Consider the following 24,878-nt stretch of genomic DNA (forward strand, 5'->3'; position numbering starts at 1 on the left):
GACTGTCGCTATGTCACAAAGTTGAGACCTCTTTTTAAATAAACAAGTTAACATCAGTCATACAGTTATCTAAAATGCCATTCCATTCATTGGTAAAAGCAGAGTCTCCTGGAAAGGGAGATTCATGTGTTACCCAATGTATAGTAGAAGAAGAAGAAATGCAGCACTCACCAGTTGAACTAAAAATTGTGCGTCTTTTATTTCACATAAATTCCATCGACAGGTTTATGGACAAGCAGGACTTAGAGGAATGCTGGGGGAGGGAGGAGCCAGACAACGGCCGTTTCGCGATTACTCGCTTCTATGGGTCCAGGTGAGGGGATTAGCTTAAGGTCATTTCCTTTATAGGACTACTGACCTTGCCAATTAACATACATGACTTGTTGTGAGACAGACATTTACAAGTACTGTATATGTTTAACAAAACAAATATACACTAAACAGAGTGCAAAATACTAGGAAAGGATAATTCTTTCCATATCAATTCACATCGATAATCAATATTTTTACAATATCATAGGATGATTATAATCCAAATAACTTTATATATACAATTAATTATAAAAAATACTGATAGATCGATCCGGTCATTTAGTCCCAGAGGACCTTGTGTGTTTGCTTTCAGAATCCATCTCACTTCTTGTTTCAATAAGGCTTTATCATGATTGCCTCCCTGAGGTGGAAAATTGACTTTTCAATCCTTGCAAAACTCAAAATTTCTGGGTTAGCTTTATGTGCATCTTGAATATGCTTAATCAGTCGCAAAGAGCCTTTTCTGAGGTATTAGATCTATAATGTTCGCCAAAACGTATTGCAAGTGGTCTTATGGTTTTTCCAATATAAAAATAACCGCATGGACAGAAAATAATGTAAACCACAAATTTAGTTTGACAAGAAATGTAGTTTTGCACCTTATGCTTAATAGAACCAAAATGTAATCGCGAAACGGCCGTTGTCTGACTCCTCCCTCCCGCAGCATTCCTCTAAGTCCTGCTTGTCCATAAACCTGTCGACCTGGTAAGTGCTGCATTTCTTCTACTATACATTGGATGATTCATGTTTGTTCATGCTAGCACCTCCGTTTTTTGACTGAACTGCATACCGCAATACTTCATATAAATCGCTCCGTTTGTTAATAGTGGTGATTTGTGTGCCCTAGTTTGCCGTTCATCTGTTTGCTTTTCTGCTGGGACTAATTGACTTGTCAAACTGAACAGAGCACAGGGTTTATTTCACTTACTTTTTTCCATACTAATGGACAAAGACGTAAATATAGAGCTTTTTGATACGAATGCGATTGAACAGGGACTTTTAGCAGGACGAGAGGATGCAGGGGAGTTTTTTGCAGAGTGCAATTATCAGCACAAAATTACTTGAATCTAAAATACAATCAGCTGAGAGAGAAATCCGATCATTTTGGACTGTAAAATCTCAGAAATCATACACTGACTGCAAGAGAGTCCCGAAAGGTTTACGTATATTCAAGGAAATTTCAAAATTTCAAGATGATCCCATTTTCCAAAAGAAATGGACTGAAATCCTTCACCAATGTTCCCTCAATTTATTACAATTGGTAGCCGAGAAAAATAAGCAAGAGTATAATAATTTGACTGAACAGCTGGAGAAAGCGAAATTAGAATTAAAATCAAGCTACACAGACAATATACAAATTTTATAAAAAACTGGATAAAAAACTCGTATTACAACAAATCGAGATTAAACAGAAGAAAGAAGATAAGTTTTTGAGAGATAAAAATGACTATGAAAATAATATGATTTTCTCCTGGAATAAAAATCGTTCTTTTTTTAAAAAAACGGAGATACAATACATCTCATAAAAAGAAAAATAACTTTGAAGGATAGACCACTGATTCAGGCTCAAGTGTTGCAGAAGATCGAGTAGGTTCGAGCATGCTTACTTTTTCTTCTACTTCTAATGATATGCCCCCTTTGGGAAAAGGACAAGACGAGGTCGGAAAAACAAAAAATCAAGGAAAGAAACGCAAGCATCGTGGAGGAAATAGCACCTCCAATAGACAATCTACGTATAATAAATCTCTCAAAGCGCCAATTATCCAGTGAACATATTGAAGTTCTATCTAGAGGTTAAAATTTTTGAAAGCAAACGCACAAGGTCCTCTGGGACTAAATGACTGGATCGATCTATCAGTATTTTTGTAATTAAAGGGAATCTGTCACCCTTTTTTTGGCTTGCAGCTGCCGGCATAGACATCAGGGGCTTATCTACAGCATTCTGTAATGCTCTAGATAAGCCTCCGATGTAACCTGAAAGATAAGGAAAACACGTTATATTATACTCACCGGGGTGGGCGGTCCGGTGGGCGTTGCGGTCCGGTCTGACGCCTCCCTTCTTCATGTGATGACGTCCTCTTCTCCCGTCCTGTAATGGCTGCAGCGCAAGCGCACTGCTCTGCCCTGTTGAGGACAGAGCAGAATTCTGCAGTGCGCAGGGGCCGGATCTCTCCTGACACCTGCGCACTGCTTGTGCCGCAGCCATTACAGGACGGTAATAAAATGCATTACAGCATAAAAACCTCATACAATCTGTGAAACACAGTGGTGTCAGGGTTTGGTCCAGTTTTGCTACATCTAGACCAGGATGGCGGCCATCACTGATGAAACTATAGCAATCAGAGGAAAATGTCACAACACTTGTCCATGAACTGAATCTCAAGGGAACGTCTGTCATCCTCCAAGACAATGAACCAAAGCACATAAGTCGTTCTACAGAAGAATGGTCAAAGAAGAATAAAGTTTGAGTGAACAAGTCACAGTCCTGACCTTAGTCCTATAGTGGAAGGAGCTGAAGTGAACAGTTCATGGGAGAAAACCACCAATATAACAAAGGTGAAGCTGTTCTGTAGAGAGAAATTAGTCACAATTCCTACAAGCCGATGTGCAGGACGATCCAACAATTACTGGACACATTTAGATGCAGTTATTGCCGCACACGGCGTCACTCCAGATACTGAGAGCAAAGGTTCACATACGTTTGATCTTTTTCCTCAATAATAAAATTACAAAATCTAATATTTTAGACTCATTTGTTTGGATTCTCTTCATCTACTGATAAAATCTGATGTAGTTTTAGGCAAAATTTATGAAGAAATATGGAGAATTCTGATGTGCTCACAAACATTCAAGCAAGACTGTATGTGCTGCTGTCAGGATGTCCAAGAGATCACATTTACCACCGCAGCTATCTGTCGGGGCTTGTGGACGATTCCCAGTGACATCCAGCTTATGGCTATGACGTGACTCGGGATCAGCGGCAGATAAGGCCTCTTTCACACTTCCGTTTTTGACAATCAGTCAAGATCCGCCAATTTTGAAAAAAAACGGATCCGCCATTTTTCTTTGCGGATCCGTTTTTTCCCCATTGACTTTCATTATTGGCGGATCCTGCCTGATTGGCGTCCGTTGCATCCGGTTTTTTGAGGATCCGCCACGATGCTAGTGTCCGTCAACATCCTCAAAGATTTCCAAACGGAGCTTGCAACGTTTTTTTCTCCGGCGGATCCTCCAGACATTGAATTAACCCCAAATTCTGTCTGGGTGCCGGAGGAAAAAATATTCTCTCTCTCTCCTTCCCCAGGAACACCACTTCTCTCTCTCTCTCTCTCTCCTTCCCCAGCCAGTGTTCCTTTAAATTTCGTCATTTTCAGGATCCGTCTCAAAACGGATCCTGTGCCATCCGTTCACATCAGTTGACAACGGATCCGCTTATCCGCCCTTTTTGGCGGATTATAACTGATGCAAAAAACTGAAGTGTGAAAGAGGCCTAAGTGATAAATCTACAGTCACATAATTATCTCTATATATAACTGTACAGTCGTCACTCAGAGGCGTCGTGTCCTTTACACAATGTGTCTCCTCTCACTTTCTGGCGTAGTAAAGCTCATGTAGTGACATATACATATATTACTGGTACTTTCCCCCATTATAGAAGGTGATGGAGCATTTAGGACATTATTAGACCGGTGTAATGGCCTCTAATGGGAACGGTTTGTACTTTGTGTCATTACAGAGCCGGACGAGACGTCTTCTGCCTCCATCCTTGCGGACTGAAGAATCTCACCTTTTATCTGTCATTACTTCATTGTGTGTGATTGTTTAGGAACCGGCCGTATGCAATAATCTGATTATTATTAAGTCTAATCCCAGAATAAAATGACCGCTCATAAAAAACTAGCACAAAGCAGAATTGTGAGGCCTCCGGCTGGGTCCTGGTGATGGAGGTCACATTTTCTCGGAAGCTTTTGGGTGAAGTCTTTACATATTTGTGTCTCTTACACAGTTATTCTCATTAATGGCGCATTATACTGGGGGCGGGATCGCTGCTTATAACATTATGTCGCTTTATTTCATGCTTTTTACATTCGTTATAACATTTTCTGTGAGGATTTGGGTTTCTTGTTATTGTGGCTTCAGTTTTGTTCTGATTTTGATATTTTTCTATTTATATGATTAGATATCAGTACAGGAGACATCGGAGCACAGAGCAAATGTTGTATTATACCGGAGGGGTCATTATCCGTTCTTACATGTTACACAGGGAAATGCAGAGGTCCCATGTAAGGCCTCCTTCACATGTCCATGTTTCCAGTACGTGTGACCCCCATTTTTGTCATGGACCCCACATGTCCCCATTATAAGCTATGGTGATCTTCACATGTCCGTGTTTTCCAGCAGCCGGATACCAAAACCCAATACAAGTCTATGGGTCTGTGTAAGACGTGTGCAGCGCACGGACGGCGTCAGTGTACGGTCCGTGTGTAACACTGCAGAGTATAGGAGAAGCTTTGTCATTCTTTATCCATACCGGAAACACAGACGGCACACTGATCCAACACACTGGTGACACCGGGCCTGTGTTTCCGGTACTGGTTTCATACGGACGTGTGAATGGGCTCTGATCGCTCAGCTCACATTTAGGCTAAGTTCACACTACATGTTTTTGCAACGTTGTTTTAATGCAAATTTTCAGCTGCGTGTTTCAGTACCAGCAAAGTCCATGAGATTTCAGAAAACATCATGCAGACACCTTTTCATCAGGATTTTGTGCTTGTCATGGTTTTTTGCACAATGGAGCATGTCACCTCATTCAGCGTTTTGTCTGCTTTTTTTCAGCGTTTTTCACCCTTTGAAATTAATGGGTGTTGAAAAAACGCACCAAAAACGCAGGTATCAGGTTTTGATGCGGGTTTTTTTTTTTTTGCCAAAACCTGTGTAACACCTGCACAGGGAACTGTCAGAGCAGCTAAGAAGAAGAGTTTTGCAGCTGCCGTTAATCAGGGACCTACAGACATTAACCGTTTGTAACCGTTTTTCCCCTGAGCGGCGGTGGACTACAATTCCCAGGGAGCCTTGTTTCAGTCAGATGACACGGCCTGGAAGGAGAGAGAGTGGATTGGAGGAGGAGGGACTTGGGGGAGGGAGCTGGGCAGAAAATGAAAGTAAATGTTCAGAGGAGAAGGAGCGTGGCAGCTTGCTGTGAGAGACAGAGCGGTGTGGATCTGCCTTCCTCTATCTTCTGTCTGATTTCTTTACCCCCTGTATGTGGCAGCTCAGTTGGGGATTATACTCCGTACTATTATACACTGGCCTGCTTGTCACCTTTAATGGTGGCGGGGGATTATTGTTATCTGCTAGTGGGCAAATAGATACTTCTTATTCACCTTACCAGGTGCTACTACATATATAATTGTGGATATGGGAGTCTTATAGACACTGCGGTCCCTGTTGCTCAGTCTTCCATTAGTGTCACCCCCCTTTTTTCTGCCATTTTTGTGCCAATTTTAATCTGTGTTCTTTAATAAAGATATGTGTTTTTACACTTCACCTTGGACGTCTATGCACTGATTTCTTTCCTTGTGTATATCTATTTGCAGTGTGTCCCACACTGATATATTATGGGCTGACACTAGTGTTTTTCATTGTTATCTATACCTACATATAATAGATCATGTTACTTTGTTTCAGCCCTGTGGTCTGTCTCTTTTACTCATTATTGATTTTTGCTGTGTTTTGCACAGGAATTTTGACCGACAATATGGATTTCCGGGCCAAAGAAAAATCTTGGCTCTCACAAATGGACCAGGTGTTTGGTGCTAATATGGCCGGACCGCAGCAATCTGTGGATATGGGATTTGAAGATAAATTTGCCTCAGTTAAAACACTGTTAGCTAAACGGTCTAAGTTATGGTGGAATCGTACACTTCTTGAAAAATATAAAGATAACAAAACGATTCCAAGAGGTCTTAGAGTAAAGGTTATTCCCTCTTTTCCCATTGAGGATGAGGCCTTCATAACTAAATGGGAAGAGTCATGCAATAATTGTTCATTCTTCCTTATGCAGTGTTTAATTGACCATAATACCTCCACCATTACCAGTTTAGATACGTCAATTCACACAGCACTTAGAGAGCTCCGCAGTGGGTGCTCTACTGATAAATTGCAGAAACTGGAAGGGGAGCTAGATAGATCTATGGACTTGTTGGTCAAAAAAATTCAAGACAATCAAGTAATAACATTTAATCGTGATATTAAGGACTATCAGTCCAAAAAGGTATACATGTGGAGGAAGAATGTAGTCCAACATTCGAATCTACGTAAGGCATCCTCCTCTCTCTCTGTGTCATCTTTGAGCAGACGCTTGGATCTATCTTCTGTATCCACCATGGCTACTGATGAAACGTCAAGGCTATGTGATCATACATTCCATCCCTATAGAAGGAACATAGCCCATCCAACTATGAATTGAGATACCAAGGTGATTAATTTGAGTGGTTTGAATTTGTCTGATACTGATCTGCGTCTCCTGGGCAGGGGTCTCTCCTTTAGTCCGGCATCCCATTTTGATCTTTTTGAAACCATCAAAGATATACATTTGTTTGCCCGGTCGTTGCTTTTCAAAAAACATTTTGATTCTGATGATGTTTGTTCATTGTTTCCCACAGAGGAGGAACAGGAGGCTTTGAATATACTTGAGGAACTCTCCTTGGAAAATTTCCCTGATGGAGGTAAGATTCCTCCTTCAATCTGCCCACGGTCTACTAAATTTCCAGCTTTTCTTCATGCGCCAATATCGATATGTTTGTCCGGGTGGTTTCGGAGGAGCTGTATAAAATTCCCAACTTCATTGTTGGAGATAATCTCACTAGGGAGGAAAGACGTTGTTTGGGATTTTTACAAGAATTGCCGGGTGCATTGATCAAACCGGCTGATAAAGGTGGTAATGTCGTCCTGTGGCCAGTGGAGATGTATGAGAGGGAGGCTTTTTGTCAACTAAGTGATAAGACCTGTTATAGGAAGTTGACATATAACCCCCTCTCAGCATACTCCTCTCAACTGGAAACTATTTTGAAAAGATCTCTACAGGACGGCATTATCACTAAGCCATTATATTCGGCATTATTGGTATCTGAACCAACAATCCCTACGCTGTACTTACTCCCTAAAATTCCTAAAGATGCCTCCGTGCCACCCGGGCGACCTATTGTATCTGGACGGGGCAATTTTCTGGAGGACATTAATAGATGGATAGATCATCATCTACAGCCTCTCATCACTAGCCTCCCTTCCTTCCTCCGTGACACTGGGGATTTGCTGCGCAGGGTCGACGGGCTTTGCCTTGAGAGTGATACTCTTCTAGTTTCAGCAGATGTGGAGTCCCTCTATACGAATATTAGACATGCTGATGGCCTGAGAGCGGTGAGGTTTTTTCTTAATACATCTGGTTCACTCTCACACAAATTTTTTGTGTTCAAGGGGTCCTTCTACCTGCAGTTCCAGGGTACCGCCATGGGGGCGGCCTTCGCGCCCACCTATGCCGGTCTATTCCTGGGGTTGTGGGAGAGGGACCTCTTTCTGTCAGATGAGAGCGTGTCAATGTGCCACGTCCCCCTTTGGACGCGGTACATTGATGACGTCTTTTTCATCTGGCAGGGCACGCCCGTCGACCTTGAGCAGCTTGTATCCAGTTTGAATTGCAACGACCGTAATATTCACTTAACGTTTGTTATAATCCAAATGTTTTGGATTTCTTGGATGTCACTGTGAGGAGGGACCCCGCCGGGTTTTTGCAGACAGACATTTTCAGGAAAACTACCGCCACTAACTCCTTGCTTCACGCTACATCGTCACATCCGGAGCATATCATTAAAGCAGTCCCCATCGGACAATTTTTACGATTGCGACATATTTGTTCCACCGATGATATCTTTTTTCATCGGGCGAAAGAACTTCGTCAACGCTTTTTAGATCGTGGATACAGTCGTAGATCGGTTAAGAGAGCCTTTAATCGGGCTAAACATACCTCTAGGCAGGACTTGCTTTATAAATCCAGATCACCGGATGGGCTTAGGGGCAGACAGCTAGTGAGGGTGGTTACCACCTTTAATTCTAGATCTAATGCTGTTCGATCTGCCCTGGAAAAGGCGTGGCCAATCCTTCGGATTGATCCTGTTATCAGTAAATGTTTCTGAGAGACCATCTATGGCGTTTCGTCGGGCAAGAAATTTGAAGGACCATCAGGTCTCGAGCCACTATACTGGCGGGCATAAACCCACATTTCTGGATGGTTTTAGTTCTGGGGGTGGTTGTGCTCCATGTGGCCACTGTGTTGCTTGCCCCAATATTTTTCGCTGTGATAATTTTACTAATTCTGATGGCGATCAAACTTATACCATCAAACAGCGAATTACGTGTACAACACGATATGTGGTGTATTACGCAACATGTCCTTGTAATCTTATTTATGTGGGCTTGACCACATGTCAACTGAAAGTTCGAGTAAGGGAACATGTGTTGGGGATCCAGGCGGCACAGGGCCACGTGGATGACTCCACCCTTAGAACTATTCCCAGACATTTTAAAGATTACCATAAATGTGACCCAACTCTATTAAAAGTACGGGGTTATTGAGGCCCTAAGAATAGATATACGTGGTGGAAACCTATCTAAAAGGCTTGGTCAATTGGAAACAAGGTGTATTTGGAAATACACGGTCCATCCAAAGGGTCTTAATGAGTGTTTATCATATGCCCCTTTTTGTGACCTTTCCCGTGTGTTTTCCCCTTTTTTGATTCTTTGCTGCGGTCATTAGGGTGCCACTTTTGTGTCATGGTTTTAACTATTGTTTTTATTTCAGTTTCCTATTTGGCATCGTTTGTTTGGCTGTGTTGCGGTTTTTTCGGTGGACGGGATGGACAACAGAGATGGTGATTGGTGGCCTTATATCCCCATTGCATCAAGAAAAGGACTGGGCCCAAAAAAAAGGGGGGGATTTTTTGTACTCTTGGTGGAGTATATGTTTCTTGTAGTGTTCTATAATGCTCTTTACATATGCGGATATTGGTATTTGTGTGATTTGTCCTTGTTACTGTCATGCAATGTATGTTTATATTCCTTTTTTGTATCCAGCACTTTTTGTCCTTAGTGCTATATCTATTCCTTTATATGTATATCCTTCTGTATATTAGATTGTATAATATGAATAGACACTTTATCCTTCTGTATATTGGATTATATGATATGAATGGACACTTTGTATTTGTTATGTGGGTTGTATCAGAAAGGTGTCTATTGATAATATAATACAACGCTAACAGGCAAATATGTGTTTTTTATTTTGTCACTATGTCTGACTTTAAGATGTATGTTATATCAATCTCTTGCTGTGTCTTTTGATTGTGCATAGCTATGTGTTCAGATTATGTGCTGCTTATTTCATCATTTCGTCTGATTTTACATGTGTTTCATGTTTTTGTTTTCTGACTGAATATAGCTCTATTATGTGTTGTTTATTCCATCAATCTGCCTGATTCTTCTACACTATTAGCTTCTACGGTGCCCCTGATTGGGCATAGTTATGCAGGATATCATGTCCATCTTTATGCCTGATTTTATGATGTATTTCATATTAATTTGCATTCTGCTGTGCCTCCTTACTGAGTATACTCTTACTGTGAGTGCGATTGTTATTACAAATATAATTGATTACTTTCCCGGTTATTCTCCCTTATTTAAGATGGCCGCGGCTGTCCCTTCATTCATCTGCGCATGCGCGGGTTGACGCGCTTCCGCCCCGCCTCTGTCTGCCTGTGGTCTGGCGTCTGACGTCACGGGGCCCCGTGAACAGCCAGCGCCAGCCCAGGCAGCGTTGGAGGATGTGGGGGGTTGGTTAGCATCACCTCTATTGATTGGCACAGTAGTTTGTGATCCCCTTTATATACCGCATCCCACAGCCCATTGACACACCCCCTGAGGAAGGAAGATCCGAAACGTACGTCGGGGTTAGCTGAGTCTGGGGTCCTGTGTCCTCCCTCCCCCTCCTGGTAGGTGTTTGTACTATCTTCTGTCCGATTTCTTTACCCCCTGTATGTGGCAGCTCAGTTGGGGATTATACTCCATACTATGTTATACACTGGCCTGCTTGTCACCTTTAATGGTGGCGGGGGATTATTGTTATCTGCTAGTGGGCAAATAGATACTTCTTATTCACCTTACCAGGTGCTACTACATATATAATTGTGGATATGGGAGTCTTATAGACACTGCGGTCCCTGTTGCTCAGTCTTCCATTAGTGTCACCCCCCTTTTTTCTGCCATTTTTGTGCCAATTTTAATCTGTGTTCTTTAATAAAGATATGTGTTTTTACACTTCACTCTGGACATCTATGCACTGATTTCTTTCTTTGTGTATTCCTCTACGCTGCAGAGTGTGGCGGCCCTCGCTGAGATATCCGCGCTACTGGAGAGAGCGCGGTTCTTTCAACCTTTGAGGCAATTAACATCAAAGACCTGGAGAGTTCTGCCGGCACTCCCACCGCATAAAGGCCTAAATCCTGAAGCCCCCAGCTGGTGTCCAGAGGACCCTCCGACCGTTTGAGACACACAGTGAGTGCCCTTCTGAGACTTGTGGTTCTACCAGCGCTATTTACAGTGAGTACACTACAACCCGGACTATTGACAGTAATATTCATCTAAGTGCACCCACGGTTCTAATTTGCGCGCCAACATCAGCGGCAACTGGGCCCCAACGTTTGGACTGAGTTAATACAAAAGAGGAGGAACCTGCTACATTATATTTGCAGGGTCGGAGTAAAAGTAGACTGTGATGTGTATATGACTTTTATATAGCACCGTTACTTGTATTGTATGTTATTCCTTTAAACCCACCTCAATTCTACTGCATAGCAACAAACCTGTTAAATGGTTTTACTCCTGTTCCCTGAGTGTGTGTACTGAGCTGTGGCAGGGGTTTCCCGAATCAGCCCCTGGCAGAAGATACCTGTCCTTCTGCAGTCTCCAGAGAGAGAGCTCCAATCAAGATTCGGGTGGAGGCACAGCGCCCTAGAGAGGTGAGGCCCCCCATAACACCCAGTGTACCGTGGTAGCCCTAAAGGGGTGTTACAGTGGAGGCACTGCTGAGATTCCAGAACTAACACAGGAGTATTTACTGTGGAGACTTTAACAGAGCAAGAAGTGTATTTGTGGTGCGAAGAGATGGATGTTACGGCTAAACAAAGCTTTGCAGTGAGTGGTGCACTCCGAGATGCGTCTGAAGAAGAGATACTGAAAATAGTTAACCGACTAGTCTGGGCCGTATGTCTGAGCTAGTCTGATTGCCGTATGTGGAGTCGGGAAGGAATTTTTTTCCCCAATGTGAAGCTTACTGTTTGCCACATGGGTTTTTTTTGCCTTCCTCTGGATCAACATGTTAAGGCAAGTTAGGATAGGATATGGGTTGAACTAGATGGACTTAAAGTCTCCCTTCAACCGTAATAACTATGTTACTATGACTCACTGAACTTGCCCACCCTAAAGTGGTTGACCGCAGGAAGGAAAGGGGGGGACAGTTACCCACAGCCCTGATCTCAACCGGGCAGATCTTGAGGAAAGAATATTTCCCATCCATGATTGCCGTGCCCCCAGTGTATGGTCGACAATGGAAGATCACTTGGCCTACTGAGTCCGAAGTGGAGACCCGGCAACAGGGATCAACCACTCAGCCTAGAAAGACTAGTGTAAGTCCGCCCTCTACTCCACTTAGAGCCAGTCAGGAAGAGACAGCGGCCCCTGCTGATGTGCTTATGACAGTTATGGAAAAGTTAGTCAGTCAGTTTGCAAAGATGCAGCCAGAAGGGAACTACCATCGTCTAAGAACTTTCTCGGGTGCCCTCCCCACCCCTGCTGGAGAAGAAGGATATGATACTTGGAGGGATGTCACTTTACTGTGCTTAGAAGAGTGGCAGTGCACTGATGCTGTAAAGAAGCAGAGAATAGTAGAAAGTTTGAGGGGTACTGCTATGGAAATGGTGCAGGCTGCATGGCGGAGCAAGCCACAAGCAACTTATCTAGATTATATGAGTGCTTTAGAAGATGCTTTTGGATCCCCTGAAGATGCTACTGATCTTCTCTATAAAATCCGTACCACCTACCAACTGCCAGATGAGAAGATGTCCGACTATCTATAGCGACTAGACAAGCTGGTTCATAGAGTAGTATCTAAAGATGGAGTCAGCCCTAAAGAAGTTGATCAGAGCTCTCACGCATGATCCAATTGCCCAGCGGATGAGGTCTTGTGATAGAGAGAAGATTCCTGGTTCTTTTCATGAGCTGCTTAAGGAAGTTTGCAAGGAGGAGGTTATTTTGGCCGCAAGAGAGAAGACATCCCCTCGGGTGACTACTGTTGCCCTGAAGCCAGCAGCCGACTGCCGAGAGATGGAACTGTTGAAAGTCATCGAGAAACAATTGTTAAGTGCCCAGGCCAACACAATACAGCGGCTACAAAGTGCTGCGGAGGTAGCCAAGAAGCAAACCCTGGTTTCAGGAAGCGAGAATGATGACCTCTGTAGAGTAAAGAGTAGGAAACCAGAAGGGTGCTTTGTCTGTGGGAGTCCAGGCCATATGGATCGTCAGTATCCGAAGAGGTGGGGCTCAAAAGAACTCTTCACATCTTCCCCATCACACTCAGAGGCAGTCGGGAAACGGAAAAGGGGGCCACTAGAACCCCCATCAGCAGCTAAGACCTACTCTACCGCCCCATCCAATAGTGCCTCATCGAAAACACTGCCTGAAGGTTTAGTGGGACCAGCCCCACATGTCCCCGCATATATCAATAGTCAACCTTGTACAGTATTGCTGGATAGCGGGTCTCAAGTGTCCATCATCTTCGAAGGATGGTATAAAAGATATTTATACAACGTGCCTCTGAAACCGTTGTCTGGACTCGTGGTGTGGGGACTGAGTGAGCACAGCTACCTACAGAGGGTACGTGTCCGTGACACTACGATTCCCAAAGACTGTTGTTGGAGTGGATAAAGAGATACCCATCTGTCATGATTTGTAGTTTTGCCCTATCCTGTATTTTGTATAATATGTCATTTAACTTTTCTCTGATTGTATTTGCTGTAAATTAACCATTTCTCCTTCCCCCAATACTTTGCAATGTCTTGTGATGTACCTGGACCATAATCTAATTTAGGCTTGTGTCAACAGCTAGTGGAACTGTGGCTATTGTTTTCCTAAGCAGAAGATAACCTACAATACACATCCTGTAGACTCAGTGAAGCCCTTACATTTCTAGAATCTTCTGATGGACCAAACCATTGAATAGTAGGTGTGACCCCTACCCCCCTTCAGATGGGCTGATCCCAGGAGCCCTGACAATACATTCTTCTTTTAAGATCAGTTGTGATTTGAGTGCGGATGTGGAGGGGGTCACGAACTGAGTTGAGGCCAGCTCGTGGCGTCCGTGGGATTGTGTGGAATCCTGTGGACTATTGCAAGGATTATTGTTATCGCATCTGGCACAAGGACTATCGTGAGGTGCCCGGGTTTGTTTCCATTGTGTGGACTTGTTGTGGACTTCTCATGGACTCTAAGGACATTATGGATATTTGATGTTGTATGCTCCCTGCCTTAATAAATCTCGTTGGATCGTCCCTCGGCATGTTGTCCCTTCTTGCTCTGTCGTATACCCCGTCACAAACTGGTTGGCAGCGCTGGGTTCAGAGCAGAAGGAATGGAGGACAACGGCCCATCAACATCTGGATCCAGCACCGCAGAGTGCAAGAACTGGACTGCGGTGAACCTACAAACAAAGGTCCGTGAACTGGGAGTCAGCTACAAGGGACTCTCCAAGGAGCAGCTGATTGAGGCTTTGGAAGGAGTTCGCCTGCAAGATGACGCTGAGGAAGGATCCCCCAGCAAACGGAGGAAAGACGGCAGCCGGAGGTAAATACCCAAAAAAGTCAGTGGGTTGTGTGGTACGAGGAGGAGTTGGCATTGCTGGGAGAAGAGGCTACCATAGAAGATAAGAGGGAGGCCATTCGTAGAGCTCAAGAGAGGGGATTGCTGGAGAGGCAGCTCGCTGTGGAAGCAGCTAGAAGCTCCAGACAGACTGTAACCCCAGCACCCACCATGAGGGAACTCCCCAGAGTGTCCCGCAAAGACTTCAAGTCATTTAATGAGGCTTCAGGTGACATTGAGGGCTTCCTCCAGGACTTTTAGCATCAGTGTCGATTAATGGAAGTCCCGGAAAGGGAGCAAGTCCGACATCTGGTGAGGCTCTTAGAGGGTGGAGCTGCCGCAGCCTATAGAACTATGGACCCTTGGTGGAACTGTGAGTATGCGGAGATTAAACAGACTATTCTAGAACATTATGCTGTGACCCCAGACACTTACAGGACCCAGTTCCGTACTTTAGCTTGTGATGAGGAAGTGTCCTTCAAGATGTATGCCCACAGACTCAAACAAATATGTCATCGCTGGCTGCAGGGAGAGGAGGCCTTAACTTGGGAGACCTTCCTCTAAGTCATCCTAAAAGAGCAGTTTTACTTCAAGTGCCCCGCTGAGATCCGGGAATGGGTGCGTGAAAGGAGACCAGCCACTGTGGAGGAAGCTGCAGCTCTAGCTGATGAGGCTCTCACCATCAAGCCTCAGTGGAAAAAAACTACTACTCAGTGAGAAAAAAAACTACCAGCCCCCCAACGCTGGCGGCCCCTGGTCCTTCGGCCTCCAATATTCACCATCTCACTAGACCATCAACTCATGGTGACCTTCGTGTGACTGTGCCTCGCATTACTCCTGCTCCACCTTCGGGACTATGACGTGGAGGAAGAATCCCAGAGCGCAGATGTTGTAGATGTGGGCGGCCTGGGCATCTGCAATTCCAATGTCCAGGTGTTCGGAGGCAGGACAGCTACAGACTGCCTTTGCCTGTTCGTTATCTACAGACACCCTCACCAGGAGAAGAGCTGGATTCAGTCCCTGATGACTTGCCATGTGACTCTGATATCCTGACTCCCCTACCTGGAGTCTATGGGGTGCGAGCCCCAGCCACCTGTTCTTCTGATCTTCAGCACAAACATCTACAGGAGGTCATGCTGGATGGCCAAAAAGTTGTTGGCTTCCGTGACACTGGGGCTTTTCTCACCATAGCCAATCCCCGAGTAATTCAACCAGAAGCATTTCAAAAGGGACCAGGAATTGCCATTGAATTGGCTGGAGGTACCCAGAGATATATTCCAAGAGCAAGTGTGACCCTGGATTATGGCTTTGGGGCAAAACAATGCGTGGTCGGTGTGAGGAGCGGCCTCCCTGCAGACGTTCTTCTAGGAAATGATGTGGGAAATCTTCATTGCCACTTTGTCGGTGCGGTAACCAGAAGTCAAGCCAAGAGAGCAGCAAATGTGGACGTGTACAACCCATCCATGGAAATGAGGCCACCAGAACTGCCGTCACAGCCGGTGAGAGATTCATTGTGCAGACGGACGCCTCTGCTTATGGACTGGCAGCTGTCCTCAGCCAGGTGAATGCAGCTGGGGACGAACACCTCATCGCCTACCTTAGCAGTAAATTGCTGGACTAAGAAGTGGCCTATGCAACGGTCGAAAAGAATGTCTGGCTGTAGTGTGGGCCCTTAGGAAACTAAGGCCGTATCTGAATGGATGAGAATTCACTGTCATTACTGATCACAATCCCCTCACCTGGCTGAACCGAGTCTCTGGGGACAATGGACGCTTACTACAATGGAGCCTGGCTCTGCAGCCCTATAACTTTACCATGCAGTATAGAAGAGGCAGCCAACACCAAAATGCAGATGGACTGTCCGGGCAGGAGGAGCCCTGAGTCTGGTCAGCCATGCCTGTGTGTACTTAACAAGCGACCTGTAGAGGTCCCTAGTACATACACAAATTGGGAGGGGACGGGATTGTCATGATTTGTAGTTTTGCCCTATCCTGTATTTTGTATAATATGTCATTTAACTTTTCTCTGATTGTATTTGCTGTAAATTAACCATGTCTTCTTCCCCCAATACTTTGCAATGTCTTGTGATGTACCTGGACCATAATCTAATTTAGGCTTGTGTCAACAGCTAGTGGAACTGTGGCTATTGTTTTCCGAAGCAGAAGATAACCTACAATACACATCCTGTAGACTCAGTGGAGCCCTTACATTTCTAAAATCTTCTGATGGACCAAACCATTGAATAGTAGGTGTGACCCCTACCCCCTTCAGATGGGCTGATCCCAGGAGCCCTGACAATACATTTTTCTTTTAAGATCAGTTGTGATTTGAGTGCGGATGTGGAGGGGGTCGCAAACTGAGTTGAGGCCAGCTCGTGGTGTCCGTGGGATTGTATGGAATCCTGTGGACTATTGCAAGGATTATTGTTATCGCATCTGGCACAAGGACTATCGTGAGGTGCCCGCAATGGCGGATCTTAATAGGGGCGGATGGGGCGGTCGCCCCGGGCCCAAGGTTTTTAGGGGGCCCAGGGCAGGGGCCAATCGGTCGGTTGGCATCGCATATGATCTGTCACTGTGTGAGCCGCTCAGCCGCCCGCCGCCGCCCAGTGGCGTAGGAACTTGGAAGGGGGGCGGCGGGCAGTCCCAGGCGGCACGTGTGTGGGGGCGGCGCAGCACGGCAGGAGGCAGAGCAGAAGTTCCTCCTCTCTCTGTGTGCTGTGGGCGGCCGGGACTGAGAAGCGTGGAGGCGGCGGCGCCGACTGGCAGTGCACAGTGAGGAGGACTCGCTCAGCCCAGGAGATTTTGGCAGCGGCTAGCGCAGGGCAGGTGGGTCACTGACACACTCACCGTCGGCGTCACCATTTGGGAGGAGGATGCTCTGCCTCTCCCCAGCCTCCCTCCCTGGCTGCTCCCTCCGCTCCAATCCAATGCATTTTGCAATTTATGTGGCTGCCTCCAAATTGGAGGGAGCAGCCAGGGAGGCTGGGGAGAGGCAGAGCATGGAGGCAGCCACATAATGCATTGGAGGGAGGCTGGGGAGAGAGGCAGAGCATGGAGGCAGCCACATAATGCATTGGAGGGAGGCTGGGGAGAGAGGCAGAGCATGGAGGCAGCCACATAATGCATTGGAGGGAGGCTGGGGAGAGAGGCAGAGCATGGAGGCAGCCACATAATGCATTGGAGGGAGGCTGGGGAGAGAGGCAGAGCATGGAGGCAGCCACATAATGCATTGGAGGGAGGCTGGGGAGAGAGGCAGAGCATGGAGGCAGCCACATAATGCATTGGAGGGAGGCTGGGGAGAGAGGCAGAGCATGGAGGCAGCCGCATAATGCATTGGAGGGAGGCTGGGGAGAAGCAGAGCATGGAGGCAGCCGCATAATGCATTGGAGGGAGCAGCCAGGGAGGCTGGGGAGAGAGGCAGAGCATGGAGGCAGCCACATAATGCATTGGAGCCAGGAGCAGCCAGGGAGGCTGGGGAGAGGCAGACCTGGCAGAGCATGGAGGCAGGTGACTGTGTGATTAATCATTAACATCCCTAACCAGTAGCCGGCCAGGCCGGCGGTACCCCCTCCCAAGCGCGGCCATTTTATTCCTTTCCAGACCCCGCAATTTGTATACCTAAAAATCAGCATATGCAGTGTTTTTGTGGGAAGAGCCACAAAATGTGGACAGAAAATGTTTTCCTGGGAAGGGGGGTACAGGGGCCCAGGTTTTATGAACAGCCCCGGGCCCATAGTCCACTTAATCCGCCACTGGGTGCCCGGGTTTGTTTCCATTGTGTGGACTTGTTGTGGACTTCTCATGAACTCTAAGGACATTATGGATATTTGATGTTGTATGCTCCCTGCCTTAATAAATCTCGTTGGATCGTCCCTCAGCCTTTTGTCCCTTCTTGCTCTGTCGTATACCCCGTCACACCATCATAGCGCTAATCTGCCCGGAGGCAGAGGCAGATGAGAGACCAACACCTGTCATAGTGGGAACAAATGCTAACATCTTCCGTACGTTAGCTCAGTGGTGTCGGGAAGTTGGGGGAGAAAATTACTTGCAGACCCTATCCATCCACCCAGTCTGTTTAGAAGCCTATGTGAGAACGGAGGAGGAGAAGAGGGAACTACAGCCTGAAAGCTTTGACCCTTGTTTTGAAGTTAGTGAGCTGAAAAGAGAAGAAAGGAGGCTGGTCATCGACGGCATGATGATGTGGGGGGCAGTTCCCTCTTTGGGCAAATGGGACAAGGGCCTCGCCCAAGGAGTAGAGCATCGCATTCGGTTGAAGGATCAAAAGCCTTTCCGAGAGAGATCCCGAAGATTGGCCCCGGCGGATATCTAAGATGTCAGGCGGCATCTACGCGGTATGTTAGACACAGGAGTCATCATAGAGTCTAGTAGCCCCTATGCTTCCCCTATCGGGATAGCTCGGAGAAAAAATGGAGCTATTCGGATGTGTGTGGATTATCGTACCTTGAACAAACGTATGGTCCCTGACCAGTACACTGTACCCCGAATCAATGAAGCCTTGGATTGCCTGCAAGGGAGCCAATGGTTTTCTGTGTTAGATCTCTGGAGTGGCTACTATCAGATACCCATGTCAAAAGAAGATCAAGAGAAAACCGCTTTTATCTGCCCTATTGGGTTCTTCGAGTTTCAGAGACTGCCTCAAGGACTGACAGGTGCTCCGGCCACTATTCAGAGATGTATGGACAAAGTAGTGGGGGACATGCACTTACGTGAGGTCCTGGTTTATCTAGATGATCTTATTGTTTTTGGGAAGACTATGGAAGAACACAACCAGCGGTTGTTCAAGGTGCTGGATCGGTTGAAGGAGGCTGGGTTGAAGTTGTCTCTTGACAAGTGCCGGATTTGCCAGACGACTGTGAAATATGTGGGGCACATAGTCAGCAGAGAAGGAATTTCCACCGATCCCGCCAAATTGGAGGTTGTTGTAAACTGGCCTAAGCCCACCAAACTGAAGGAGCTTAGGTCCTTTTTAGGATTTTGTGTATATTACCGAAGATTTGTACCCCAGTACTCTCGGATTGCGAAGCCGTTAACTGCCCTTACCCAAGGGTATCCCCTTTCAGAGAGGACAGCCCACTCCCCAAAGTCAAGAAAGAGGGTCTACTTCCGAGTTAATGAACTTTTTGGGGAAAGATGGACACCTGTATGCGATGAGGCATTCGAGAAACTGAAGTCAACTCCAGTGTTGGCCTATGCAGACCCCAGTAAACCATATGTGTTACATGTAGATGCTTCTCTCGATAGACTAGGAGGGGTTCTCTACCAGGACCATGATGGCTGTCTGTGTCCCATTTACTACATTAGTTGAGGATTGACTCCCAGTGAATGCAACTACCCAGCTCACAAACTGGAATTTCTGGCTCTGAAATGGGCTGTAGTGGGCACGCTGCATGACTACCTCTATGGGGTACACTTCGTGGTTCATACCAACAACAATCCATTAACCTACGTGAGAACCACAGCAAAACTGGATGCCACGGGGTACCGATGGCTTGCCACACTCTCTTTGTACGATTTCAGCTTAAAATATCGACCAGGGATCAGTATCATTGATGCAGACACCCTCTCTCGCCTGCCTAGGGAACCCTCAATTGAGGAAGAAGAGTGAGGATGGAAAGAGGTCCCCGCCTCTGAGGTGAAGACTCTGTGCCATAGACATTAAACTAATGCCCTCCCTATGCAGTGCTGTGCTAAATTCTTGGGAGCATCTAGTGAAGCGCCCCCATTGTTGTACTGCCGAGTGACAAATGTAACCCCAGACTCTCTTCCTCAACTGACTCAAAATCAAGTTAGAAAGGCGCAGCAGGAGGATCGGTCGGTGGGGTAGTTCGATGGTGGGTTAAGAGGGGCTGGAGGCCCGAAAAGAATGCATTAAGAACAGAGGAGTCTGTCCTGCTGACTCGGCAGCTAGAGTCACTAGCAGTAAGAAATGGACTACTATACCAGGAGGCAAAGCACCAGAAGGGAGGAGTCCGTAGACAGCTGGTGTTACCCACCCGATTTCGGAGGATGGTCATGAAGTCCCTGCATGATGATCATGGACATCTTGGCATCGAGAAGACCACAGGTTTTGTGGCTGACCGATTTTACTGGCCTCGGATGGAAGCGGATATTGAATACTGCAAATCATGCTCCCGATGTGTGTTGAGAAAAACCTTGCCTTTTAGAACAGCCCCCCTTGTGAACATTACCAGTGATGGCCCACTTGAGCTAGTGTGCATTGATTTCCTCTCCATCGAGCCTGATGAAAGCAATGTCAGTAATGTGTTAGTGGTCACTGACCATTTCACCCGATATGCCCAAGCCAACCCCACTAAAGATCAAAGGGCAATTACTGTGGCAAAAACACTATGGGAGAAGTTTTTCGTACATTACGGGCTGCCAGCCTGCATCCATACCGATCAAGGAAGAGATTTTGAAAGTAGACTAATCAAGGAGCTATGCGCCATCTGTGGGATCAAGAAATCCAGAACCACTCCATATCACCCCCAAGGGGACCCTCAACCTGAGAGGTTCAACCGTACCCTTCTGAACATGTTAGGTACTTTGGATCCCAGGAAGAAGGGACACTGGAGAAGGCATGTGAGTCAGTTGGTTCATGCCTACAATTGCACCACAAATGAGTCAACTGGATACTCGCCTTATTTTCTCATGTTTAGAAGAAAAGCTCGGCTACCAGTGGATATTAGTTTTGGGACATCCTTTGACAGTCCTACTTAAAATATGTGTCCCAGCTACAAGAAGATTTGAAAAAAAGCTTACAGATTGGCAGATCAGGCCTCTGGTTGGTCAGGGAGGCACAATAAAACTCGCTATGACTGTAGCGTTCGAGAACAAGTTTTACTGCCTGGAGATAGAGTCCTTATCCAACTTCTGGGCCTTCCTGGGAAGCACAAGCTTGCTGATCGGTGGTGTCGTGACCCTTATGTGGTGATGGAGAAGCTGCCCGGTGTCCCGGCCTACAGAGTAAAGCCCGAGAAAGGGGGCGGAGCTGTCAATACCTATCATCGACACCATCTGTTGCCTGTGGGAAAAAACATCCCTTTACCACCATTGCCAACCAAAGGAGGTCATACCACCCTTCCATAAAATAGAAGTCGTAGGTGTGAACAACCGCCCCAGCTTGGGGTTGCCTCAGGAGGAAGAGACAGCGAGTCTGGGGATGAATGGGAAACCGACGGTCAATGGAGCTATAGATGGACCGAGGACCATAGGCGCGGGCCCTGTATACCAGACTCCTAAAGTGGAAACACGGAAAAAGGAAATTTGTCAGGAGGCTATTGCGCTCTGCCCAAAATTGGGGGAAGAGTTCAAAAGAGGGACATTTATTGAATGAAGAGATCCATCCGGAGGAGCCCGTTTTGGAGAGACAAGAGTCGGGGGCTTAGGAGGGGGCCCCCTCGGTACACACTCGTCCCAAACGGGACACTAGGCCACCCATGATGCTGACCTATGATAGAATGGGACATACCACTGAGGTCCCCCGGCTGATACACCCTAATTTAAATTCTGTTTGGCCTTATTTCCCAGGATCTCCCATGTGTCCAGGTGGTGGTTTGTGTGCATGTAAATTTGGTGTTAGTCAGGATGCCTTAACCCCACTTCATGTTTCAGGTGGTGAGTCCTCATATCGTGATGGGACACTTTCAATGACGCACCAGGGGGAGAATGTAACACCTGCACAGGGAACTGTCAGAGCAGCTACCGGTATACTGGAGCTTACAGACACTAAGAAGAGTTTTGCAGCTGCTGTTAATCAGGGACCTACAGACATTAACCGCTTTTCCCCTGAGCGGCAGTGGACTACAATTCCCAAGGACCCTTGTTTCAGTCAGATGACACGGCCTGGAAGGATAGAAGGAGAGAGAGTGGATTGGAGGAGTAGGGACTTGGGCGAGGGAGCTGGGCAGAAAATGAAAGTAAATGTTCAGAGGAGAAGGCGCATGGCAGATTGCTGTGAGAGAGAGAGAGAGAGCGGTGTGGATCTGCATTCCTCTACGCTGCAGAGTGTGGCGGCCCCCGCTGAGATACCCGCGCTGCTGGAGAGAGCGCGGTTCTGTCAACCTTTGAGGCAATTAACATCAAAGACCCGGAGAGTTCTGCTGGCACTCCCACCCCATAAAGGCCTAAATCCTGCCGCCCCCAGCTGATGTCCAGAGGACCCTCTGACCGTTTGAGACACACAGTGAGTGCCCTTCTGAGACTTGTGGTTCTACCAGCGCTATTTAAAGTGAGTACACTACAACCCGGACTATTGACAGTAATATTCATCTAAGTGCACCCATGGTTTTAATTTGCGCGCCAACATCAGCGGCAACTGGGCCCCAACGTTTGGACTGAGTTAATACAAAAGAGGGGGAACCTGCTACGTTATATTTGCAGGGTCGGAGTGAAAGTAGACTGTGATGTGTATATGACTTTTATATAGCACCGTTACTTGTATTGTATGTTATTCCTTTAAACCCACCTCAATTCTGCTGCATAGCAATAAACCTGTTAAACGGTTTTACTCCTGTTCTCTGAGTGTAAAGTATGTACCGAGTTGTGGCAGGGGTTTCCCGAATCAGCCCCTGGCAGAAGATACTTGTCCTTCTGCAGTCTCCAGAGAGAGAGCTCCAATCAAGATTCGGGTGGAGGCACAGTGCCCTAGAGAGGTGACACCCCCCCATAACACCCAGTGTACAGTGGTAGCCCTAAAGGGGTGTTACACCTGATTCTATAGAATAGGATTTTTTTTTCAACACTAAACTTTATCAGCATGCACAAGAGACAAATCTAGCATGCCAAAACCGCAGAAAAAAAGCAAACAAAAAAGCAAGAAAAAACAAGGAAAACATGCTTTTTCCTGCAGCTTTTTTTCCTGCCAAAAGATCAGGTTTTGCTGCAGAAAACAAAACACCTCGTGAGAGCTTACCCTTAGGCCACTTTCACATTTGCGTTTAAGGCCGCAGCGGCGGCCTGCGCACGGCCGCCACTAAGCCCCGCCCCCTGCCGCGCCTCCTCCGGTAGCTCCGCCTGCCGGCGCATGACGCTGCATGCGTCCCCTATCTTTAGCACTGGGGACGCAGGCCGTGCGCAGGTACGCGTTTGGCGGCGCATGCGTCCTTTTGACGATGCGCTGACCAGCGCCAAACGCAACCTGTTGCAATTTGGTTGCGCTCGGTGCACTGTCAAAAGGACGCATGCGCCGCCAAATGCATACTGCGCACGGCCTGCGTCCCCAGTGCTAAAGATAGGGGACGCAGGACGCATGCAGTGTCATGCGCCGGTAGGCGGAGCTACTGGAGAAGGCGCGGCAGGGGGTGGGGCTTAGCGGCGAGTGTGCGCAGGCCGTCGCTGCGGCCTTAAACGCAAATGTGAAAGTGGCCTTACACTGCAGGGTAATAATGCCATCTGCTTCATGTGACGCCAGCAGGAAGAGGATCGGGGCCGGGTTATTATAAGGAGAATGTATAGGGATGAGTTTAATACAGATACTAGTGGTGCGACTGTATATCACTAGTGCAGCAATAATAATGACCCCTGTATTGTAGTGACCCGATGCACAAACACCGAGAGATCCAGCTCTGACGCCTCCTGCAGATCAGCGTGGACGAGCACTGTGACTGCGCTGACATGGACCCAATGATCGTCCAGGCTAATCTGCATGTGGCTTCAGAGTTGGGTTTCTCGGCGCTGACACATCGGATCACTACCAGACAGGCGCCATCTTTATTGCTGTACTGGGATCTATACAGATGGACCACGAGACTCAGCAGTAAAATCGTCCTGACAGGTTCCCTTTAAGAGCAGCTGATCATTTGCCAGAAGTGGAGAGAGCGATAGTAACAATGATTTAGTAATAAAAATGTTTGTGGATCAGAATATGCTAATTTTATGCTAATCGCTTAGCCGCATAGGCGGCCTCAATAGTAAAAATCTGGTCACACTTGTCAAACACTGTTTGACGAGTGTGACCAACCTGTCAATCACTTTCCAAGCGATGCTTCAAATTGCTTGGAAAGTGCTTGACTATCGCACACGAAAATAGCAGCAAAATCGCGAACATAATCGCGGTAAAATCGCGGTGAAATCGCGCGGAAAAAAACGCGCGATTTCTGGGAAGGAGTCCGGTCTTCATTGTCCGGATTAAAACGCTACGTGGGCACATAGCCTTAGTGTGGGATAAAGATGAGCCGGGAACTTGTTCTGCAGATCTGTCTGATTGTGGCGATAATGACGGGTTTTTCTCTCCAGATTTTATTGTTTTTAATAAATCGTCATTTTATGCCCCCATTACTGTTATGTTCTAATTACTACTGTACATTTTTGGGAAGATTGTAGAGAACGAACAAGCGGCAATTCTAAGTTTCAATTTCTTTCCTGTACAGAGTTTAACGTGTGGAGGAATTGATTTTATAATGAAAGATCAGACTTTTACATATACAACATTATCAAGTATGCATATTTTTATTTTTTATCAATATTTATTTTGGAAATGGGTGTGGGGTGACTTAAGCTTAGTTTTTATTTAATATATGAAAAAAAAATTGAAACCCAATTTGAGGTACATGTGTTATTTTCTTTAATCATTTATTCCAT

General features: G+C 46.4%; 1 protein-coding gene across 2 annotated transcripts in view; it reads left to right on the top strand.

The window, feature by feature from the left end:
- The window catches only part of LOC141048421 (class I histocompatibility antigen, F10 alpha chain-like), a 490,026-nt gene that overhangs the window by 329,853 nt on the left and 135,295 nt on the right, over positions 1-24,878 (top strand). The window contains exon 8 of one of the 2 annotated variants that reach the window (XM_073543973.1): positions 4,049-4,414. The exons of the other annotated variant lie outside the window; for it this stretch is intronic. The gene's annotated coding sequence lies outside the window, so the exon portion shown is untranslated. Of the gene's footprint in view, positions 1-4,048; positions 4,415-24,878 lie in introns of those variants that run through there. 2 annotated transcript variants of the gene reach the window in all.

This window comes from Dendrobates tinctorius, unplaced genomic scaffold (assembly GCF_039654945.1).
Source record: "Dendrobates tinctorius isolate UK_male_01 unplaced genomic scaffold, ASM3965494v1 ptg000135l, whole genome shotgun sequence".
NCBI classification, from domain to species: domain Eukaryota; kingdom Metazoa; phylum Chordata; class Amphibia; order Anura; family Dendrobatidae; genus Dendrobates; species Dendrobates tinctorius.